Source organism: Schistocerca nitens, chromosome 1 (assembly GCF_023898315.1).
Source record: "Schistocerca nitens isolate TAMUIC-IGC-003100 chromosome 1, iqSchNite1.1, whole genome shotgun sequence".
Taxonomy (NCBI): domain Eukaryota; kingdom Metazoa; phylum Arthropoda; class Insecta; order Orthoptera; family Acrididae; genus Schistocerca; species Schistocerca nitens.
Window position 1 is genome coordinate 290,176,616 of NC_064614.1, and position 11,825 is coordinate 290,188,440.

Sequence of the window (11,825 nt, forward strand, 5' to 3'; positions counted from 1 at the left end):
TTATTTTTCAATTTCCTCTTTTTGTAGCTTACTGTTGGCAGTTGAGTTTAAATATTGTCATTTTGTGAATTATAGATAGTGAGCGGAGCTGAGAACGCTAGAAAATCGAGTGCCAAATGGAGAAATCGGGACATTTCCGTGTATGCGGATAAAGCCATTGGACAGAGCACGGCAAGAAAATGGTATTCTCGTTTTAAGAAAGATGGTGAACATCTGCATATAACGGGGATGGTTAAAAAATCGGTTGTATGCTCTAAGCCAAAATAAAAACCGGCGGGTGGCCGTACATGCGCGTCTGCTGCCCAGTCGACATTTGACTCGTGAACAACATCGACCATTCCTGCCGTGTATCGTTAGTGGTGACGAGAAATGGTGCCTTCATAGTAGCATAAGGAAAAGAAAGGAATGGTGGAGCCCAAACAAAGCAGCAACTCCCGGTAGAGAGACCTGTGCGCATCCACAAAAGCTAATGTTATGCATTTGTTGGAACAGCATCGGTGTGTTGTACTACGAATTGATCCACAAAAAACCACCACTGCTCACATTTATTGACAACAGACACAATCTAAGACCAACGGCCAGGATGAGTGAGTGAAGTGATGCTACTTCACAATAACGCCTGCCCACATCCTTCCAGACTGACAGAAAACGCTATGCAGAAGTTTGGTTGGGAAGTCATTCCGCACATAACATATTCACCTACACTGCATCCCCAGATTTTTCACCTTTTCTGCTCTCTGTCGACCAGTCTTCAAGGCACTTCCTTTCCAGATGAGAATGCGCTCCGAACATGGCTCGACGAGTTCTTCGCCTCAAAACCACGTCGTGGAATCGAAAGTTACTCCAGCGCTGGCAGACTTTTGTATGTAGTGAAGAAAACTGATTATTGGTGACTAAAGTCTTTGTTACTTGTACCTGTTGTGTTACTAAACTTATTGAAAAGTGCCACGAGCTTATGCACCAAACCAAAATGTATACTTTTGCAACATTGGTTTAACCAAAGATACAAACAAATTAACATAAAATTTAATTGGCCAGTTATTCCGAATTGTCTTTTGACGACTTTATACGTAATGCACTCATAAACTAAAATTGTCCGCAGAACAAAAACATGACAAAACGCTTTAGTAATGGCCTATTTCAATAAATTTATTGTGACTATCAAAAACACTGAATGCTGTAAAATAACTAAGACAGTAAACTGGTTACGGATGTGCGTACTCTGTGCCTACGATAAGTGTTCCTGTGGACAGTTACGCAACCTGGTTTAATTTCTGTTCCGTGCGTGCTCATGCCACGTAACTTGGTGACAGGAAAAACGATCGCGTGTTCAGTGTCTCTCGCCCCTTACCGCTTGCCTGATAACCAGAAGCCGTGCTTAACCTCCGCCACCTGGAACAGATTGTGTCCAACCCTACTGCCAGGTGTGCGCAATTAATTACGAGCGTTCCTACGTGCATTTTCAGCATTCGTTAATCTACAAGGTGGCCATGAAAACCGTCTTGATATGAGGGGTTATCAAATGGTTTCCGTTCGAAGGCTGTACCTTCCAGAATCGGTATGCTAGTGAGGCAAGATTCCGTAATGAATTAGGCAATTTTACCAGCGACCCACCACGTTGAAGACACCCGTCTGGTAAAACGTCGTATCCTGTTGCGTGAGGAAGTCCTTAACTGCCTGCTGCACGTCCTCGTCCTACAGGTATCGTCGACCCTACAAAGCCTTTCTTAAAGTACTGACGCCGTGACAGTCGCATGGGGAAAGATCAGGATTGTAGGACGGATGCTTGCAGTTTTCACACTTGAGTTAGCATAACTTCTCCACTACGACATTAGCGATGTGGGTGTGTGCTTTATCATGAAGCAGCAGTACCACTGTCACAGTTTCCATTCCAAAACAGTGATTTTCTAGATATACTGCACCATACCCATCCCTGATGCACCGACGGATGTCTACCGGTGTTTGTCCTTCGCCAGCAAAGAAAAGAGTAACGCACGTTGGTCCTGTTGTTTGGTAATAACACCACCTTCGTTCACGTTGCCGCATTTGCCACGCGAACGTTTGAAAGATGCGAATGCAACTCTAATTCCTTGCCTACACGTCGGCGCTTCTATACCCGCATTGGAGGAGTGCTACGTTTCATATACGCTGCAGCAACGGCTTCAAGCTTTTTGATGGCCCCTTATATTTATATCCTTCGACTCACATGTTTTTTTCACCCAAAACGTAGTTTCAGGTCACTTTTCTATGCTACCTACCACCTGACGTAGTTAATCATCTTCATTACACATCTATGTCACATTTTCCCATGTGTCAAACTCACTAATCCACTCCGTATTTTTTGGAAAGAGTGAGACAAACGTTTGCGTCCTGCCGAGTCACACTATAAACAAGCTTTGGAAACCAAACAACAAGAACCAAGCAATCTATTCTGACTCTGCAGTTGCACATTCACTTCCAGTCATAGACACATTCATAATTCACAGAGCTACCGATGGTTAAGATTATAGGTATGGGTGCGCTAACACGAAATAAAAAGGAAATGACATCAGTGAAGTTTGTTCCCAACGCAGTACTTCTCCCAGGCTTGACTACATGCTAAGCAAGTAGCAGAAATGCAATCTACTGTAATAATTGGGCCTGAGTGTCATTACGAGTACTAATTTCTTAAAAGATGGCTGAAACAGATGCCAGTAAGTTTTCGAAGTGGATAGAGAAATATGAAGATGCAGCGGCGAACCACGTACATTGTGTTTCAACATGTTTAGTATTCAGTGGAGGTGCCGAACATGCGTATCGACGTCAAAGAGTTTATAAATGGTATGAAAAGGGCTGCTTCGATCTCCTGTAACACTAATAATTTACAAATACGAGAGGTACGCGTAGTTTATCACGAATACCAGGCTTCAATATATCTCCTTGTCTACATCTTAAGCTCTTACATTTAGTGGTGGATAATCTTTCGAGAGATGCCTAAGTAGTCTGAGACTCTCTAGCGACACGCTTTCAGTCATGTACGTCCACTTTATAATCATAACGTAGAAAGTCGTTTGGATCAAATTTTGTCTAGAAGGAATCCATCATATCACTCTTCATTGTCTATTTATTGACATTATCGTTAAAGACGTACAATATAAAACCGCAGTACTATCTGTCATCCCAAGGCCTGAGGCTCTAGCGTGCTGTATTGCAATGCAACAGCCCTCCCTTGCTCGTAAGTTACCGTCGCATGAATAGCAGAGGTACAGTAATGTCCCCTTTTAGAGTTCATTACGAAGTATTTTTGTAATCACTCTAGCAGCGTTCTTGCACTAGCGGACTAGTTTCAAGTTATAATTCCAAAGAATTCTTGCCATTATACGAACAGAAGCAAAACATTTTCACATATGCCTTTGATTTCCATAGGTTTCGTTTTATATTCTTGAAGAGGGGAAGCCAGGCGACTGACTCACCCAAAATTTATCGTTATCTTTGAGTTGATTGTTGTTGTTGTTATTGTGGTCTTCAGTCCTGAGACTGGTTTGATGCAGCTCTCCATGCTACCCTATTGTGTGCAAGCTTCTTCATCTCCCAGTACTTACTACAACCTACACCCTTCTGAATCTGCTTAATGTATTCATCTCTTGGTCTCCCTCTACGATTTTTACCCTCCACGCTGCCCTCCATTGCTAAATTTGTGATCCCTTGATGCCTTAGAACATGTCCTACCGACCGGTCCCTTCTTCTTGTCAAGTTGTGCCACAAACTCCTCTTCTCCCCAATTCTATTCAATACTTCATCATTAGTTATGTGATCTACCCATCTAATCTTCAGCATTCTTCTGTAGTACCACATTTCAAAAGTTTCTATTCTCTCCTTGTTTAAACTATTTATCGTCCATGTTTCACTTCCATAAATGGCTACACTCCAAACAAATACTTTCAGAAACGACTTCATGACACTTAAAAATCTATACTGGATGTTAACAAACTTCTCTTCTTCAGAAACGCTTTCCTTGCCATTGCCAGTCTACACTTTATATTTTCTTTACTTCGACCATCATCAGTTATTTTTCTCCCCAAATAGCAAAACTCCTTTACTACTTTGAGTGTCTCATTTCGTAATCTAATTCCCTCAGCATCACCCGACTTAATTCGACTACATTCCTTTATCCTCGTTTTGCTTTTGTTGATGTTCATCTTATATACTCCTTTCAAGACACTGTCCATTCCGTTCTACTGCTCTTCCAAGTCCTTTGCTGTCTCTGATAGAGTTGACAGTGTGTGTATATTACGCCTCATGAATCTTCAGATGAAGAAAGGAAAGTTTTTTAAATTCTAACACGGAAAGTCGACAAGCCCGAACTGTTAAACTTTCGATAATTTACACTGAAACAGAGAAAAGTTTGCTGATAATGATAAAAGTAAACATATGTTATTGTCATAAAAGGTTCTTCGACATTTGTCAAGTAACTAGTGAAATAGGGTTACCAGTACGTTGAAGATTCACTAGATGTAACGAATATGCATATCGACAACAGAGAGACTACAGAGGATAAAAACAGCATCTGTTTAGGCAGTCAAAACCCCTGTCATCCTCAGGACACCAAATGCAAACGAGACTGCCAGTGGTGAGTGATTTAAAGCCATGATAGGAGGAGTTATGACGGCCCAGACCGCAAAAAAGAACAAAACGAGGAGAGAATGTGTCTAGCAAACACAAGCGCCTCCTGCCGGCGACGGGAACAGAAATTGTTACTGCGAAACATTTTCTTATGGAGACAACCTATTGCGCAGAATAATAAATTATGCCGATTTGAACCCCTGTAATGTTTTCGTAAAAGTATATAGTGGATACAAAGCAAGTACAACAGTACTTTTTTCGCTTTTTGTGTTGCTGAGGTCTAATAAAGTTTCAAGTATTTATTTCAGAACACAGCTATACTAGTCTGAAGTGAGAGAGTACTGGAGTATATCCATTGCGTGTTCAATAGTGAGGCAGTGTTCTGCAACCGATGTATGGGACATACAGGGTGTCCGAAAAGTCTTTCCCTGATTACAGGCTAGAAGTAAGATACAAATATGAAACTTGTGTCGAATTATTTACAACTATCAAAGTCTTTTTTTCTGTTTAAGCTTCGCAGTACGTAAGTAGTGGATGACGTGCAGTGCCCAAGAAGCCATGTTAACCAATCAGGAGAAGGCACAGTGTGTCCTGTGGTACCATGAGACACGATCACCAACCACAGTGCAGAGACACTTCCAGACAACATTTGGAATGAATCCACCTGATGTCAAGATCAATAAAGCCTGGTAGGAGAAATTCAAGAACACAGGATCAGTTGCTGACCTTCCGAGGTCTGGTCGACCAAGAACCTCAGCAGACAGGGTGGAAGCTGTAAGGCAGTCTTTTTCTGCAAAGTCCGAAGAAATCGTTGTGCAGGGCCTCACGTGAATTACAAATGCCAAAAAGCTCTCTCCATGGCATTTTACACAAACGTTTATTGTTTCGTGCATACAAAGTGCAAATCGTTCAGGCCTTGTTGCCCAATGACAGTACACGTCGATATGATTTTGCGGTCGAAATGCTATCACGTATTGAGGACGACGATGGTTATCTCAGACGAATTGCCTTTCCCGACGAAGCGACCTTTTTTTGTCAGTGGAGTAGTGAATCGCCATAATGTGCGCAGTTGGGGTTCACAACGCCCTGGCGAGGTCATGGAGTGCACCAGAGGTAGTCCAAAGGTGAATGTTTGGTGCACGCTATTGCACGATCGAATTATCGGGCCATTCTTCTTCGCCGAGGCTACCATCACATCTGCAGTGTATCTGGACATGTTGCAACGGTATGCTGTTCCTCAGCTGCTTCAGTATCACCCCGATGTCTTGTTTCAGCAAGACCATGCACCACCTCATTGGGGTTTGCACGTCCGTGCCTATCTTGATATGCCCTTTCCTGAGCGATGGATTGGTCGTGATGGGCCAACGGTTTGGCCTGCACGCTCTCCTGACATAACCCCATAGACTTCTTTTTATGGGGTTGGTGTCAAGGACGAGGTCTACCGAACACGTGTACCAGATCTTTAAACCCTGCGGCAACAGTCGTTGAATCGATCCCTCCAGTGTTGTCGGCTAAACTGTGGACGGAAATTGAATATCGCCTAAATGAGCTACCAAGGGTGCTCATGTGGAAGTTTACTGATGTGTGAAAAAACTTTGATAGTTTGTAAACAATTAGACACCAGTTTCATATTTGTATCTTACTTCTAGCCTGAGTTATCAATTTATGTAATCAAAGAAAGACTTTTCGGACACCCTGTATGTTGTACGTTTATCGCAGTCTATTCGATGAATCCAGTTTAGGTACAAAACTTGTAGCGCCAGCAGACATATTTGTAGTTTTTGACCTGAGAAATGCGATGAAAATAGAGGAAGGAGACTAGATCCGCCGAAATATAGGCCGATTTTTATAACTACACCAGCCGCACTTCTGTGAGGTTATCATACTACCAACACGCCAATGAAAAATTTTAATTTTTCTTATTTCCATACTAGTGTATTAGGAAGTACCGGTATTGGAAAATATATATCAAAATCCTGTTTCTATGTAATTTTTTGAATACTAAGAAAACGAGTGAGTGGAGATATGTACGAAAAGATGGATCTCACGTATTCTGGTAACGAAAACACATGTCACATAAAGCTGGAGTCTCATTTAATAATTTCCCATTGGCAGCGATGTCTGCGCAGATCAAACGGCAACGCCTCATACAGTGTTAACAGTGGGGTCTCACAGTACCAGACACATATTATCCTCCGTGTACATTTTCCTCAGACTCGATCATAAGAGAAAACATTGGTATATTGTCGACAAAGGATATAATATCGTAGTAGTGGTCTGCTGTAACACTAAATTCTGCTGTAACGAATTTATAACCACAAACACATTCCTCTTCCCTTCTTCGTGCTTGTGAAAAAGGTGTGATACAGACAGACCTTCTACTGAAAGTAAATGTAATTTTTTCTTGGGAGAAGAACTGTTTAACAATGATTAAATTAAGAATCAAATAAATACGATATTTCGCTCTCTCTGCGGCTTCCGCCTTCTGTCAGATCATCAGGCAACCCACCTGACGTCACAGTTTCGCGGTGATACGGCAGGCGTTCATTTACTGTGCGTGTTTTGGCTTGACCTTACTACTTGTTTACGAACGTGCTGCGTAACCAGCTATTTTCACATCAGGTCGGTAGAAGCCCTCCACAGAAAGGCTCTCCTAGGAATTCTGTAAAACATGTGTGAAACACGGAAAGGAAAAAACAGACATATATTAAATCCATGAAATCGCTTGGTCTGTTTGAGAAAATCCAAACAGTCCTATCGACCCTAGAAAATATGAATCCATCACCACCGTTGTTATCACCATGAACCATCACACGCCTAGCAAACTTTTCAGTTGACTTCCAGTTACAAGGCTTTCAAGGGTAGGAACTTACCCGCCGTGCTTACAGAAGTAAGTATCGGCACATCAATCTGGTTATGACAATTCTGCAGTGCATACCAGAGGGTGGCAATTATTGAACTATATGGAATAAAATGGTCATAACTTCTGAACGGCTTGCGTTAGGACGCTCATACTGCATGGTTGGCTGCGGGGCTTGATGTATATGGTCAGACCGTGGTCACGTATAGTGACAGCTAACCTCCATCTAGGAGTGCAGGAGGAAGATGTAGCGGTGCTGTAGGTGTCTCGCTGATATTAAGACTGATCAAAGGTCGCTGGAAAATTCGATGTATTAATGGACAAATTCAACTACAATGTAAGAGATTCAATGAAATATTCATTTAAAGGCACTCTCTGGAGAAATATCGATCTACAAATTGTTTATCTAATATCGTTCTTGGAATGGAAACTTGAGTTATAAGGGCGATGAGAAAGTATCCGTTCAAAAGCCACACTAAAACTCTTGCCTACACGATGGTACTTATATGTTACAAAAAGGTACGACCAAACTTTCAGGAAACATTCCTCACACACAAAGAAAGAAAATATGTTATGTGGGCATGTGTCCGGAAACGCTTACTTTCCATGTTAGAGCTCATTTTATCACTTCTCTTCAAATCACATTAATCATGAAATGGAAACAACAGCAACAGAACGTACCAGCGTGACTTCAAACACTTTGTTACAGGAAATGTTCATCGCCGTCTCCCAGCCTGCTACGTCCGTGTTTAACATTCGGTGCAGTCCTCCTAGCGCACCGGTCGTGCTCCGCCGCCCCAGTGTCCTCACGTATCCAGAATCACCCGCCACAAGGCATCGTAAAGTTGAACATCGCATGGAATCCCTGATGCGCTGATGCAGCCCTGGAGAATGGCGTATTGTATCACAGCCGTCCACAATACGAGCACGAAGAGTCTCTACATTTGGTACCGGGGTTGCGTAGACAAGAGCTTTCAAATGCCCCCATAAATGAAAGTCAAGAGGGTTGAGGCCGGGAGAGAGTGGAGGTCATAGAATTGGTCCGCCTCTACCAATCCATCGGTCACCGAATCTGTTGTTGAGAAGCGTACGAACACTTCGACTGAAATGTGCAGGAGCTCCATCGTGCATGAACCACATGTTGTGTCGTACTTGTAAGGGCACATGTTCTAGCAGCACAGGTAGAGTATCCCGTATGAATTCATGATAACCTGCTCCATTGAGCGTAGGTGGACGAAACTAAAATGAGCTCTAACATGGAAATTAAGCGTTTCCGGACACATGTCCACATAAAATCTTTTCTTTATTTGTGTGTGAGGAATGTTTCCTGAAAGTTTGGCCGTACCTTTTTGTAACACCCTGTATATATGTATATCGGAGTCGCGCTGGGTTGCACATACGCGGCAGCAAAGCACTCGACCGTTAGTGGTTGTTTCACTATAACTGTACCGCCCATGAAAATTCTTGCAGTGGCAGTAGAGTTGTTGTCGGCCCTGTGACTAAAATGGTGACTTCGACATGTTCAAGTACAATCAGATGGTGTCCCATCGTAATGAAACAAGGTTTTCAGATACCGTATATTGCAAACAACAATTACTGCGATGGCTCCATTAGTACTATAACGACAAGACTCTGTCACAGTACACAGTCGTAAACATGCCATAATCAACACTAGCAGCCGCGGATGTAATATGTCGACGCAGAAACCATGTGCTATTGGACGTTTTTGGCGTCGACCTCCTTCCGAGTCACGACACCCATATCTATAACACTCGCGATGTTTCAACGCGACCCTGAAATACGAATTCTTTCGCATTTGTCAGCACCGTACAGTGGTGTTTAAACTTCTTCCCGCACCCAACCACTTCAGGAAAAACCCATCGAACAACTGGGAAGTTTTATGACGTCCAGTCTGTGCCAGCCAGTGCCGAACTTGTGACGCAGCCCCCACCGTTGTTCGTGGGACGCGAACCACAGACCGCTGGCTGACTGCCTGGGCTCCTGGTAGCCGGCCGCTTCGCCACCGGCACACGCCACATGGTCCGACACACGCTGTGTGGTCCAGCCAGCTTGGCATCGCCGTCTCCCAGCCTGTTACGTCCGTGTTTAACATTCGGTGCAGTCCCCCTAGCGCACCGGTCGTGCTCCGCCGCCCCAATGTCCTCACGTAACCAGAATCACCCGCCACAAGGCATCGTAAAGTTGAACATCGCCAACCTCGAAGAAGGATTGCTTCGGGGAGTCCGAGAGAGCAGGCTCAGGTCCGAAGGTCATCGATCGCCGTCTGCTGTTTGCCTGTTGCAGGTACACTGCTCTACACTTTGGGTTTCAGCAACTAGTCAGCTACATCATCTGCACATCCAACCACCACCACCTATGGCAGGGATACACTGGTCTGCACGTTCCGAAGATTGAGTGAGGTGTCGCGGTAAAATGGAAATGAGCGTTTGGCGTCATTGGCCGGGAGGCCCCTTACGCGGCAGGTCCGGCCGCCTTGGTACACGTCTTATTACATTCGACGCCACACTGGGCGACCTGCGTGCCAGATGGAGATGAAATGATGAAGACAACAAAACACCCAGTTCCTGAGCGGCGAAAATGCCCGACCATCCGGGGACCGAACCCGGGCCCGTATGACGCTCACCAATCAGCTATCGGGGCGAACGATGCCGCGGTGGTTGGCACACTGTACTCGGTTTCGGGAGGACGACTTTTCAAACCCGCGTCGAGCCATACAGATCTAGGTTTCCCTTGATTTCCCTAAATCTCCCCAGGAAAATGTAGGGATAGTTCCCTTGAAAAGACAATGCCGATTTTGTTCCCCTTCTTTGACACGTTTCGAGCTTGTGCTCCGTCTCTAATGACCTCGACGTGACATTAAACCAAATCTCTCTTCCTTCCTAAGAAAGCCCATGACAGTAACACGATAGCCAAGGAATAGTGAAATGATGCAACCAAATTAAGAGTTGCAGCAACTGATTTAACAGCAGCATCTTCTCTGTCAACAAGATAGCTGGCACGTGCCGTATCTTAAATTCGGGTTTCTTATCATAGCTAACGAAAAGCCAGTATAAGCTGATACAACCCATTGATATGTATCGCTTACGATTCCAAGACGAACACTGCAATATGTTGTAAGCTGATTGTCTTACGTCGGGCATTATAATTTGCCTAGCTCCTGAAGAGGGGATTTAGAAACAAGCCCTCTGGTTTTGGACCTGATATTTGAGTAATTCCCGACAATCACACTGTATTAACCAGTGTCAGTTTCGTCACAACAGACTGTCAAATGACATGTTATCTGTATCATGAGACGCCCTGGCACCTGTCGAACAGTTGTTGTTGTTGTCTTCAGTCCCGAGACTGGTTTGATGCAGCTCTCCATGCTACTCTATCCTGTGCAGGCTTCTTCATCTCCCAGTACTTACTGCAACCTACATCCTTCTGAAACTGCTTAGTGTATTCATCTCTTGGCTCCCTCTCCGATTTTTACGCTCCACGCTGCCCTCCAATGCTAAATTTGTGATCCCTTGATGCCTCAGAACATGTCCTACCGACCGGTCCCTTCTTCTTCTCAAGTTGTGCCACAAACTCCTCTTCTCCCAAATTCTATTCAATACCTCCTCATTAGTTATGTGATCTACCCATCTAATCTTCAGCACTCTTCTGTAGCACCATATTTCGAAAGCTTCTATTCACTTCTTGTCCAAACTATTTATCGTCCATGTTTCACTTCCATACATGGCTACACTCCGTACAAATACTTTCAGAAACGACTTCCTGACTCTTAAATCTATACTCGATGTTAACAAATTTTTCTTCTTCAGAATCGCTTACCTTGCCATTGCCAGTCTACATTTTATATCCTCTCTACTTCGACCATCATCAGTTATTTTACTCCCTAAATAGCAAAATTCCTTTACTACTTTAAGTGTCTCACTTCCTAATCTAATTCCCTCAGCATCACCCGATTTAATTTGACTACATTCCATTATCCTCGTTTTGCTTTTGTTGATGTTCATCTTATATACTCCTTTCAAGACACTGTCCATTCCGTTCAACTGCTCTTCCAAGTCCTTTGTTGTCTCTGACTGAATTACAATGTCATCAGCGAACCTCAAAGTTTTTATTTCTTCTCCATGAATTTTAATACCTACTCCGAATTTTTCTTTTGCTTCCTTTACTGATTGCTCAACATACTGATTGAATAACATCGGGGACAGGCTACAACCCTGTCTCACTCCCTTCCCAACCACTGCTTCCCTTTCATGCCCCTCGACTCTTATAACTGCCATCTGGTTTCTTTACAAATTGTAAATAGCCTTTCGCTCCCTGTATTTTACCCCTGCCACCTCTATAATTT